Source organism: Pocillopora damicornis, chromosome 2 (genome assembly GCF_964200805.1).
Source record: "Pocillopora damicornis chromosome 2, jaPocDami1.2, whole genome shotgun sequence".
Taxonomy (NCBI): Eukaryota; Metazoa; Cnidaria; class Anthozoa; order Scleractinia; family Pocilloporidae; genus Pocillopora; species Pocillopora damicornis.
In genome coordinates this window covers 14,920,365-14,931,685 of record NC_142671.1, presented here as the reverse complement: position 1 = coordinate 14,931,685, position 11,321 = coordinate 14,920,365, and the positions used below count along the sequence as shown (strand labels likewise).

General features: G+C 37.9%; 1 pseudogene across 1 annotated transcript; it reads left to right on the top strand.

Moving 5' to 3' along the window:
• Positions 1-3,605: 3,605 nt before the first annotated feature.
• On the top strand, positions 3,606-10,924 carry LOC149050016 (uncharacterized; annotated as a pseudogene). The gene is made up of 4 exons (XR_016183680.1): positions 3,606-3,843; positions 6,275-6,650; positions 7,229-7,420; positions 9,926-10,924. The product of XR_016183680.1 is annotated as an uncharacterized LOC149050016 (transcript).
• Positions 10,925-11,321: the final 397 nt, after the last annotated feature.

Sequence of the window (11,321 nt, the reverse complement as noted above, 5' to 3'; positions counted from 1 at the left end):
GCTTTCATTCAGTTCTGTTTAAGTTCGGTTCGGTTCAGTTCAGCTCGAAAATAAGCCAGCATTATGACACGTGATTGTGGACCACTGTGTATTGTTATTGTGGAACGTTTAGCTATTTAGCTCTCTATGACAAGACCAATTACAAACAAGCACTTTGGAACGAAGTTTTTTTTTTCTGAATTTTTTCATTTTTTTCTTCAAAATGCTTGACAGAATAATAATAGAGATGGGCTGTGAACATACTCCAGTCCATATGTGATCAAACGATTAACATATATTCAGTCGTTTATGCAAAATATGGTTTGAAATTTAATGCAACCTGTGTGTTTTTCTTTGGAATATTACAGCTTCTTGAATAAAATAGGAGTGTTCAGTTCACGGTATTCGTGAATCACTGAAGTACCCTCTTAACCCTTATTTAAGTTTCTACAACTCCTTAATGGAAGCCTACATTCCAACTGTAAATAGAAGTAAAACAATGGGCTTGTGTTTCCGCCCAAAACCAGCACGAGAACAACAGGTGCTTGTGCTTAAAACCACTTTAAGCGATGTTTTACCAGGCTGTGAAAACTTGTGCACTCATTCAAAAGAATGCAGCTCAAATGAAAAATTGTTACAGAAAAATTTACTGATTTTTCCGTGTGTTTGTTTGGAACATATTTATTCGTAAACTTTCACATTTAACCATTTCCAGTCCTTTCATTGTAGTAAATCAAAAAATATATAAAAACCACAGTAGCTTTTGGAATAGATTTTTGTTGCTACTCGCTTTCATCATATGCACCTGCTTGTCGGCACTTTTGTTATTTATTACCTGGTTTTTTTTAGGTAAATATAAGTGTGAATGGTCTACCTGGAAACATTGGTTGTCGTGGTAGTTTTATAGCAGCTGAGTTTATACTCGTAACTTTAATTTCTTTTCATACGATGGTTTCCACACCAACCTTGGATAGATAAGTAGAAACTTTTAATTGCTTTTCCGTTTTTATTTCCTAAGCTGCTCTGCTGTAATTAAGATAGGTATTTTCTATACCAGAGCTGTGAATTCGCACCTAAGTTTCCTACTTTAATGGCCTTGAGTTTATTGCATCCGTCTTTTTAATTTTGAAATTCTTTCCGTCGTAGAAACAGATGGAATATCTAAGTAGTTTTTGTGTAACTTCAAAGAGACTTTTTCTGCTCCTTTGTGTCCTTATTCAAATATTGCAATTTTTGTAACAATAGTACCTCACACCAGTTAATTCTGAAGCAAGTACCTTGTACAGCTTTGATGACTACAAACTTGAGTATGCTAGAGGTCATGTCGCTTGTTGACCTAACTTAGAATAAAACTCTACTGTGGAACCAAAACGCTGTCTCCTCCTTGACGTCCGTACAAGCTCGCTCGAAGTAGATCTCCGCGTGCCAGGAAATCGTGACGAGTTTCCGTTCTCGCAAGCCAAGTGGTGGAGACTGTGACGATAGAGTTTCGCGCACTCTAACTGGACCTTTCGCGGGAACGTACAAAACGGGGGGGAATTAACTCGGTAGAGAAAAATCTTCTCCTTTCGCAGAAACCTCTCCCCCTGGACAACGAATTCTAAGTGACTAAGGTGTCAAAAACCTTTCTTCCCCACCCTTGTTACCAATTCAGTTCCCGGGCTGTGTTCGAGTATCAGCCTTGACGTTAAGCTTCCTACGTTTTAAGAGGCGAGGCAAGGTCAAACGCAAGTGAAGCCCAATCTCAAGCAAAAGCCTAGAAATCATGTGTTTGTTGTGTAATGCACCAATGCATAACAGCGAGTGAAAAAACTTAGCAAACCTAAGAAGTCCCGTCTGACTAAACAACATACTCAGATTGACCGCCGAGTCAAACTACCCTCCCATGAACTTTTAGACAATCATTGCAACCTCAAAACCTCACATGGGAACCTATGTAGGTATGTCAAGAACCGTTTAACATGTTCAGATAAGGTAACCAATTGATTAAACATATAATTAATGGATCATCGTTACACACATTAGATCTGAAGGATTATCATTTGTCATGAAACTGCCAGCTTGAATTGAATAAACGGGACACAAATTTGAATGAGACAGAACCGTGAATTCAATGATCAGCCATGAATTGCATTCTAGCTGAATCTTGATTCATCATGGTAAGCAAGTTTGATGTAGGTAAGCAATGCCTGATGTGTCGAGGAGGCTTCTTATCCCATGATTTGCTGCAAACCATACCTGGACGGTTGATATTAATAGTATGCCATCATCATGAAATCGGAATTCATATACTAATTGCATATAATCAGCCTCATGTTATCTCTCCTAAAATTCCTTGCGCTGGCTTGTATGGGGCCTGTATAGCCTTACGTTTAAGAATTATGTTCCAAACAAAGCATCCACCTCTGTCGGATTGTTTGAGCTCTGTTTCCTCACAATAAGCTCCCAATTATTGGTTGACCCTTAATAGCTCAACTGTAAACTTACAGTAAGTGGAAGGCTTTTCTCTCTACTACGCGTTATGCAAATAAACAATGCTTTTTATTAGTCTCTGATCTCTTTTCTCTACTAACTGCGTAAGCGCACGATACCAAGAAGCATGAGTAATTCATAGCGGCGGTGATGATCGTCACGAACAATACTTTTATTTTTGCGTCAAGCTAACATTTCTTGTCGCATCGATGAAAGGAACGTTTTTGATATCAGGGCATCTGTATACTACCACGAGATAGACTGGGTGTATCGCCCTCAATTTTGATCCTTATCAATAAAGGGCAAAATTACTGAGCGCTGATTGGTTGAGAGAGAGGGCATTTTTAGTAATCAAGAGAGGGCATGATTACCTTGTTCAGTTAAAAGCACTTTGTTGTTTTTCTGTTGGCAGAAACGCTCTGTTGAAATGAGCTTTGTTTTCTAGACTTTTGGCAGTGTATCACGACACAGTTTTGGAGAATAAAATTTCATTGAATTGATTGGTCAGTTCAATTTGATTAATGATTTGCCGTAGCGCTAAACAGGCTTCCCAGATAAAAATAGACTGCGCGCGTGATTTTCCTTTGTATAAATTTTGCCCTTTATTGATAAACAAGTAATCCCATGAGACCTCGTACTATTAAGGATTAATTGCACTTGAGTTTTCAAAATTTTCCAAATTGCCCTCGTCGCTTCGCGACTCGGGCAATTTTGGAAAATTTTGAAAACTCTCGTGCAATTAATCCTTAATAGTACTTAGCCTCATGTGATTACATATACTAAGCAAACTGATCTTGATCCTGATTCTGTATGATTACGTTCTTAAGATATTGCTTATGCCTCTTTGCTGATGGTGTGTCAGTCCAGCGACGTCTTCCAAAGGATGATAATTCTGTGAGTTCGGGCATTGGGTACAAATCACAACAAAGAACGAACTTCTGAACGATTGACTCAAATTCCTCTTTCAAGAACTAAAATGAAAGTAATGTCGAGAGTTTTTTATCACAGTTATCTTAATAAATGTCTCTTCAGGTACTTAGACCCCATCCACCTTAACCAAATAGGTTTCAGGGCTAAGTAGCTTGCGTGACGTTCGCACACTGTCGGTTTTCGAACGTCACGCGAGCTGGTGGTTAGTCATGAAGCACTTTCAGTCGCAATTCTTCCGCCCGTGTCCGCCATGTTGGTCGGCCAACCAGTACAAGTGAAAGCTTGTATCATCTTCGCGCTACAGAAGACCCATATATTCAGAAAATATGTCTGAAATCGAGTATAATAACCTTGTATTTGAGATAAGTACGAAAATTGGCGTAAACCAATTGGGAAGATTGGTTTTTATGTGCAGATGGCAGATCTCATCATTTAAGCAGGCCGCTGTCACTTTTAAAGGAGGTAAGGTGTGAAAAGGCAGGGTTCTTGTGCATGTAAAATATTTAGGGTAAGCAGGCATAGGCCAGATGCTGAATATGAATAAAAGAAATGCAAGATAAAATTAGATAGTATTTATAATGGTGTTAGAATCAGTGTTTGGCCAGTTATGCATTACAGAACAGTTTTATTAGAGTATTTTTGTCTGCTTCACAATAAAGTAGACTCTTTTAAGCCCCAGTTCATCTATATAAGTTCCAAGTAGCCAGAAACAATGATAATCAGGGGTACAGGCAAAAATGCATGACTTAGTTCCAACCTCTCTACTAAACTTTCCATTTTAAAGGAGTACCAAATAGTTTAATTCTTTCAATGCTCACAAACTTTCAAAATTTGGCTTCTGCTTGGTGTACTGACAAAATTTGAAAATATATTTATTTGCCCATACTAACACAAATTAGTTCAACCTGACAAGGCACTCATCTGGAAGCTATAGAGAGAGAATTAATTAGGATTTATGCTTGTGGAAAATTTGCCATCTATGTAATACTATAATGTTGTCATTAGCTTTCAATCACAACTGGAAAATTATATTTAAGAAAAGCAGACTTTTGTCCAGAGGTCTTGTTTGAAATTTATACACAAATGGCCTTCAGCCTGTAGTTGACTACTGTTAATGTGATGAGGTGACTTCAAAATCTGCCAGATTAATTGTTTTCAACAGATTTTTGTTAAGATTTTTACACCTGGCATTTCACAATGTTCAAAAGCATTCCAGTCATGTCACATGAATTCATTTGCATTGTGAGAACAAAACCAAAAGATTGTGTACAGGCTGGAACTCTTATCACCACTGTTAATTATTTTATCTGTGAATTTTGCCCAGCTTTAAATTAAACAATTATTATTCTCCTCCACAAAACACTATTGGTTGCTGACTAAGTTTTTAGTACCAGTATTTGCAAATAGTTCTAATACATATAGTAAGACATAGAGGTGAAAACTAATATGAACAAAATACCATACAAAATTGCCTTTGGATACTGATTCTTGGCCCTAATAGTTTGTATTGTGCAACTACAATAAGTTAATAAAGTTAAGTTCTATTTTACTGACACTATAGTAATCAGGTGATTAGAGTTTTTGTAATGTGTTACTACAATTCTAGCAGTATGCAGGACACATGATGTCACATGAACTTCATAATAGACCTCGCTTACTGTAGAATCCTTGTGGCTAATAGTGGTAGGGCATTGGAGTGTGGAATCTGTAGGTCTGAGGCTCAGAACTTACCATCTTCCTTATTCTATTTGCAAACTCCTGTTTTGCATACAGTTACAAAAACCTGAACACATCATTTACAGAGGCAAAGCCATGCAAAATTAAATTTGTATGGCTTTTTAGTGTTGTTCTTGTGGGTTGAATATTACATCCTAGTTTATTTCTGCCCTCTTACAAGAAAGCATATCAATACTGTATATTGATTAATTTTAAGAAAGATGTTTTTTGTCTTGTCACAACTGAGTGCGGGACAAAGAAAAATTCTGAGTCCCATGAGGAATCGAACCCCAGACCTTTGGATTTGCACTCCGATGCTCTACCAATGAGCCACAAAGACTCTTCGGTGAGCAAGGTCTATAACGTAATTCTAATGACACGCATCCCGCATACTGCTAGGATCAGCAATGTTGATAACGTCATGTTTTTGACAGAAAAGTAGGGATGGTAAGTTTTGAGCTCAGTGAAGAATTAAGAAAGATGTTTTTTCGTCTTGTCACGAGCGTGGGACAAAGAAAAATTCTGAGTCCCCATGAGGACTAATTCTGAGGACATTAATTCTTCACCAAGCTCAAAACTTACCATCCCTACTTTTTTTGATTAATTTTGTTTCTAGATATACACTGAAAAACTGTTAGAAACTGTAACTATCTCAAAAACAAAATTCTTTCCCTTAATGTTCTTAAAAGAGAAGTTTGACTGTCCAATCATATATCCTCATATTTAAAATGTAGTCTTAACTTGATGCTTGAATAATTTTGAATATGATTAATTCAGACTACAGTAATTAATTTCTTACTCATATAAAAAAATATGCAGTTGTAAAGAAGCTACTTGTATACCACAAATAATTTTGAGAGTTTATATAATTAGTCAATATAATTGTATTTTTAATGTCTTAAAATCACTCAAGCAGGGCTGTCATCCTTGAGTGACTGATATTGTAAAAATCACTGGATTAGTGTGTGTATGCGTGTATGTGTGTATGTGTGTGAATGCATGTTGCGTGCTGAGAGTGGGTGGGTGGGTGAGTATGTGGAGGGGGGAGGGGGCAGCATTGTAGTGCAATTCTATCTCGGAGGAAATGTTTTGGAAAAATTTGCTATATGTCTGTTGCAATGTTTCTTTCAATGATATATTGTGATTAAGTAATATCAAAAATTACTTGTTTCAATAGCGATCAAGATGGTTTGTAAGTTTCGCAAAATTGGTGGTGCTCTCGTGGTAGTTAGTGCCGGCATGGCTATCTATAAATGCTCAACTCTTGATGAGTTTGTGGAGATCTTTAACAAAGTTGTGTTGCCTGCATACACCAAACTGGTTGAGATCAGTGAGGGATCTCTGTGCTTCACAGTACGAGCAGAGACGCCAGCAGCTCTAAAGGAGTCTAGGAGTCTGGGACATCTACAAAGATGGAACATTGCAGAGACGTCTTCAAAAATTTCTAGTGACCGATGACATCAAACAGTTGACAGATGCAGAAGACATTGAGGTGGCTATTTTCATTGATGAACAAGAGTATATGACATCATTTAATTTTCTGCAAAATCAAGGTATGGTAACATATGTACAGATGCGTGTTGAATTTAAGCTTGGACAGAATATTGGACGAGAAAAGCTACTACAATAGAGTTAACATTCCTGGGAAAAGTTGTTGAAAACATATGCTATATCCAAATATTCAAAAAGACCAATTCTTGCGTGTACACAGAACTTCCCCTTCCCCCTCGAACGATGTCGTTAAAACTTAACAGTCACCACGTCTTAGTCAAGTTTACAGAGCACACAAATTCGACATTCTTTGGGGGGGAGGGTGAAGGATTTGATATTAGTAATTTTGCGTTAAGTTTCCCTCCTTTGTTGGTCAAACAATATGGAACACGTTTCATCAAGGTGATGCTGATTCCGTTTGCAGCTATGAATTATATAAAAGAGGGAAAAGTAAGACTCACCCTTTCAACACTGGAAGCTAATCCTCAACTGAAACAAGTAATCGGCCTGTTTTAAAAAGAACATACTGTTACCCAGAAACGATGTCGTTATCTTACATTGAACAATGATTGCTGCATCTGACAATCCAGCAAGATTAGTTGATCCTAACTCAATCCTCTTTCTTATTGTATCCTTCCAGCAGTGCCTGATTCGAAAGAAGAGCGGTTTCGAAGGAAATCTGACTCCTTCTTTCACATCAATTCAAATCAGAGAGAGATTGCTATGATGAAGCTGACACAGGCAGAAATCCAGTTGAGCTTTGAAAGACAAGTTCATGGAGAGGAAATAAAGAAACTCAAGGAGAAGATTATCCTGGCAAGAGAACCAAGGGGTAGGATTGATTAAACTCTACCTTTTGTAGGTATCCTATGCTCTGGCTGGGATCAGTTACGGGACAATGTGAAGGTTATATTTTAAAACACATTTATATGGGATAGAGCCCGGGAATCAGCTGGGTTTTGTGTGAAGTAGAGTATAACTCAATTGAAAAAGTAAAGAGTGTCTCAGAAGAATGGCATCTTTTATATTTTCAGATCAATCTGGCATGCTTCGTATAGTTTATACTACGACCAAATGCCAAAGCACCAAGAATGCATTCTGATAATTTCATTCCTTCGTTCATCGCCGGTTTCGGTTCAAAGAAGTCAGGGATGTTTTTCCGCTCATTTTCGATGCAACCTAACAAATTGGTTTTATTTTTGATAATTCTCGTTTATCTTTTATAGAGCATAAATTTTGTGCAAATTGTATGGCATTTTGTGCAAACATGAGAAGCTATCCTCAATTTTTCCATTGTAACGAGTTAATGTTGTTAAATAAATGCTTCCTGGAGAAAAAGGGGCAGAAGATACCGCAAGCAGTTCTTTAAGTTGAATTCAGTCAGAAGTTAGATTAATCGAAAACGAAAGAGAATGAAACGTGACGCAGAGTAGAGTACATATAGAACCAACCTTATAAGCAAACTGGAAAGTTGTTTGCACGTGGTTAGCTGATCAGTGCTGTCGCTCTTTCTCAGGACCATGACTTTCTAAACAATTTGTTATCCTGCTGTCTTGGTGTTCAATTTTTCGAAGAAAACAAGAGACAGGACCATCATAGAAAATATGTTAAATGGTTCGGGAAATAAGCACGGACTATAGTACTTTTATCGTCACTTGATAAGTGATGATGTGTTGTATTCTTTTCTCTTTCGCGATCTTGTCTTGTAACACTAAACAGATTATTGACCATACTTCTTCGGTGAAACGCGTTCTGATGAACACGAGTATAACGAAGCCTATTTCAATTTATTTTCACCTCGTCAAGGTATGATTGCAATGATAAAAGGTAGTTATATGCCATACAAATAGTGGCTTGTATAGGGAAAGTTTCCTCGTACAAGCCAAAATGTAAATGTAATTTATAAGTGCCTTCTAATTGGCCAGGCTAATTCGGGCAGTTCTAGCGCTGCATCGACAAACTGAATGATACGTAAGAGCCGATTGGATTCACTCATTTTCTGTTTGAAACAATGTTATCCATAATCAAATTTCTGAGTTAGTTTGCTGGCCCAAAGAAGCTCCTAAATTATTGATCAGCTGATTAGTGACCGTCGACAACACATAAAAAACAAATATGAAATTTCGAATTTTTTCTAATGACCTGTGTGATCGTAATGATCCAGGCCAGGTAGCTGTAATTGACTGACAATTTAACAAAGTCAACGGTCATCGTCATATTATTGTAGACTCATGCGGGACGTCGCAATTACGTTACAGTTGAGGTCTTTGAGATCTGGAGCAGTTTGGTGGCGTCTGTTCCTCATTAATTCGTAGCGATTATTTTCAAGCGTTCCTCCATCCCTCCCCTACTTTTTAGAGTTTACAGAAGCCTGGATTGGGAGCTCATTGCTGGGTTGCTCAAGAACGTTAATCGTAATTTTATACACCCGGAAAACCGGATGAAACATAGCGGAAGCATCTTTGTTAACCAAATTCAAATAAAAGTTAACTTAATCGGGGCTATAGGTGAGTGATACCGTTGTTACCGTAAGCAAGCGTGGTGTAGAACCAACCTTAAGTGGAACATTGTTTGCTCGTGGTTAAATTTTAAGTGTTGTCGCTCTTTCTTAGGTCCACGAATAGCTAGTGATTTTAGCCTGCTGTCGTGGTGTTCAGTTTATCCTAGAAATAAGGAAGTCATTATGCATCAACTTTCGTTTGATAAAGGTTCATGAAAATAAGTACGAAGAAAAAAACGTCAAATGACATGCACAGTAGTAATAGATTCTGGAACTTGAACCATTATTAGAGAAGCAAAATTTTGTTTTATACCTGTCTTACCTCAGACAGCTTACTTTCACTGCTTGTTTTGCAAATCGCCTAATGCTAATTCATTGAGGCAACAAGAACAGTAGCAATAAAAATCACCAGTTTCTTCGTGTTTAGCAAAGGGGGGGAACAACGGGAGAATTTTTGAACGCCTCTTTTTTTGAACAGTTAGTCTGTTGTTATTTCGATGAACTGAAACAATGGTTCGTTGTCAATGTTTAACTGAAATGTCACACATTCTCCATACGAACCGAACGATAGTAATTATGATAAATACATCTATTAAAATGAAAAGCCTGGTTAGACCAAAGAGAGACCCTCTCCCTTCATATCCACTTGCCATAAGCAGGTCACCAAAAAAATTGTCGTTGGAAAGAAGCAAAATTATAGATAAAATGTAGGTCAATTATTTATTTTAATAAACTCTTAAATCCTTTCCTAAAAAGGTCTTTCAAGTGTAATCATTACCAATCGTACTCCTCAATTTAAGCTATTTCACTTCATTGTTTTTTTTTTTTCTGTTTCAGAATATGAGATTCTCGAACGTCTAAGAGGAGACGTCGAAGAAATTCTGATTCCAATCTGTATTGCAAAGCAAGAGAAGAGGAGGTTGAACAAACTGAAAACCAACCAGAGCGAGCTTCAGAGGGTGGAGCACAATTGGATTTCGAGAAGCGTATGTTAGTAGAGAATTATTTACAGAATATCCATGAAACACACAGCATGACGACAGAGACAAGTGACAGCGGAATAAGAACACATGGTGCAACATCTGAGATAGAAATGGAAGACATATCTGGTAATTATTTCATTTTAGTCACGGCATGTCAGTTCCCAAAGTGTTTGGTAGATAGCAGAGTGACATTTCAGCAGGATCGTAAAACACTGAGTTACTCCGCCAGTACATGTAACCTACAGCGGAGCTTTTCTGAGGTTAGAGGTGGGAAGAACTTCAGGTTTCTCGACAAGATATTTAATTTACAAGAGAATTGAAATAAAATATATTAACTTCACACGGCAACCAGGTGGACAATCAGACATAGTTTGAAGCTACACTGGTTTGCAGATTTAATGAATGTAACCGAAGAAGTTACAATTCATAGACCCAACGTTTCGACACTCCTGTCTAGTGCCTTCATCAGGGGTGATCTAAACGCTGCAACAAGAGGTCCTTTTATATGATCACTAATTAGCGGCCTTTTTTCTGACGAGGTGTAAATAGGCGTCAGGAAGCAGACCGCCATCGTCACGATTTAAAGGAGCGTGGGCGGAGTTAATGTGCCAAGCCTCCAAACAAAGGCGCTGGTGGTAACGCCGATTAGTAGTGATAATTTTAGAATTATCCCACCCAATTGTATGGTTGGTTAGGCAAGTATGCTCCGATAAAGCTGAATTTTCCTTTTTGCAAAGAAAAACCGCTTTTTGGTGCTCTTTTAACCGTGTACCAAACTGGCGTTTGGTCTGTCCGATGTATTCGTTATCACAGTCATTGCAAGGAATAGAATAAATGGCGTCGGTTCGTTGTTCTTTCGTGACAGGATCCTTGGGTTTGGCGAAAATATGCCCCAAAGTCTGAAAAGGTTTTTGAGCAACTTTAACGTTGTGGCTATTCAAAATTCTCTTGATGGGTTCAGTAACACCCTGTATGTAAGGAATAACAGCAAAACCAGTCGCTGGTTCCCTTTCATCAAGAGCGTTACTATTTGTAACTGGTTTTTGGCAGTTACGGAGAAAAGTTTTTGTATAGCCATTTGCCTTTAGGACATTGGAAACATATTTCCTCTCCTCAGCCTTCGAATCGAGTGATGATGGTAGACTATCAGCCCTCCTAAGTAAAGTTTTGGCTACAGACTTTTTATGGCAAATAGGATGGTGAGAATCGAAAGCGAGGTATTTGTCGGTGTGGGTGGGTTTACGATAGAC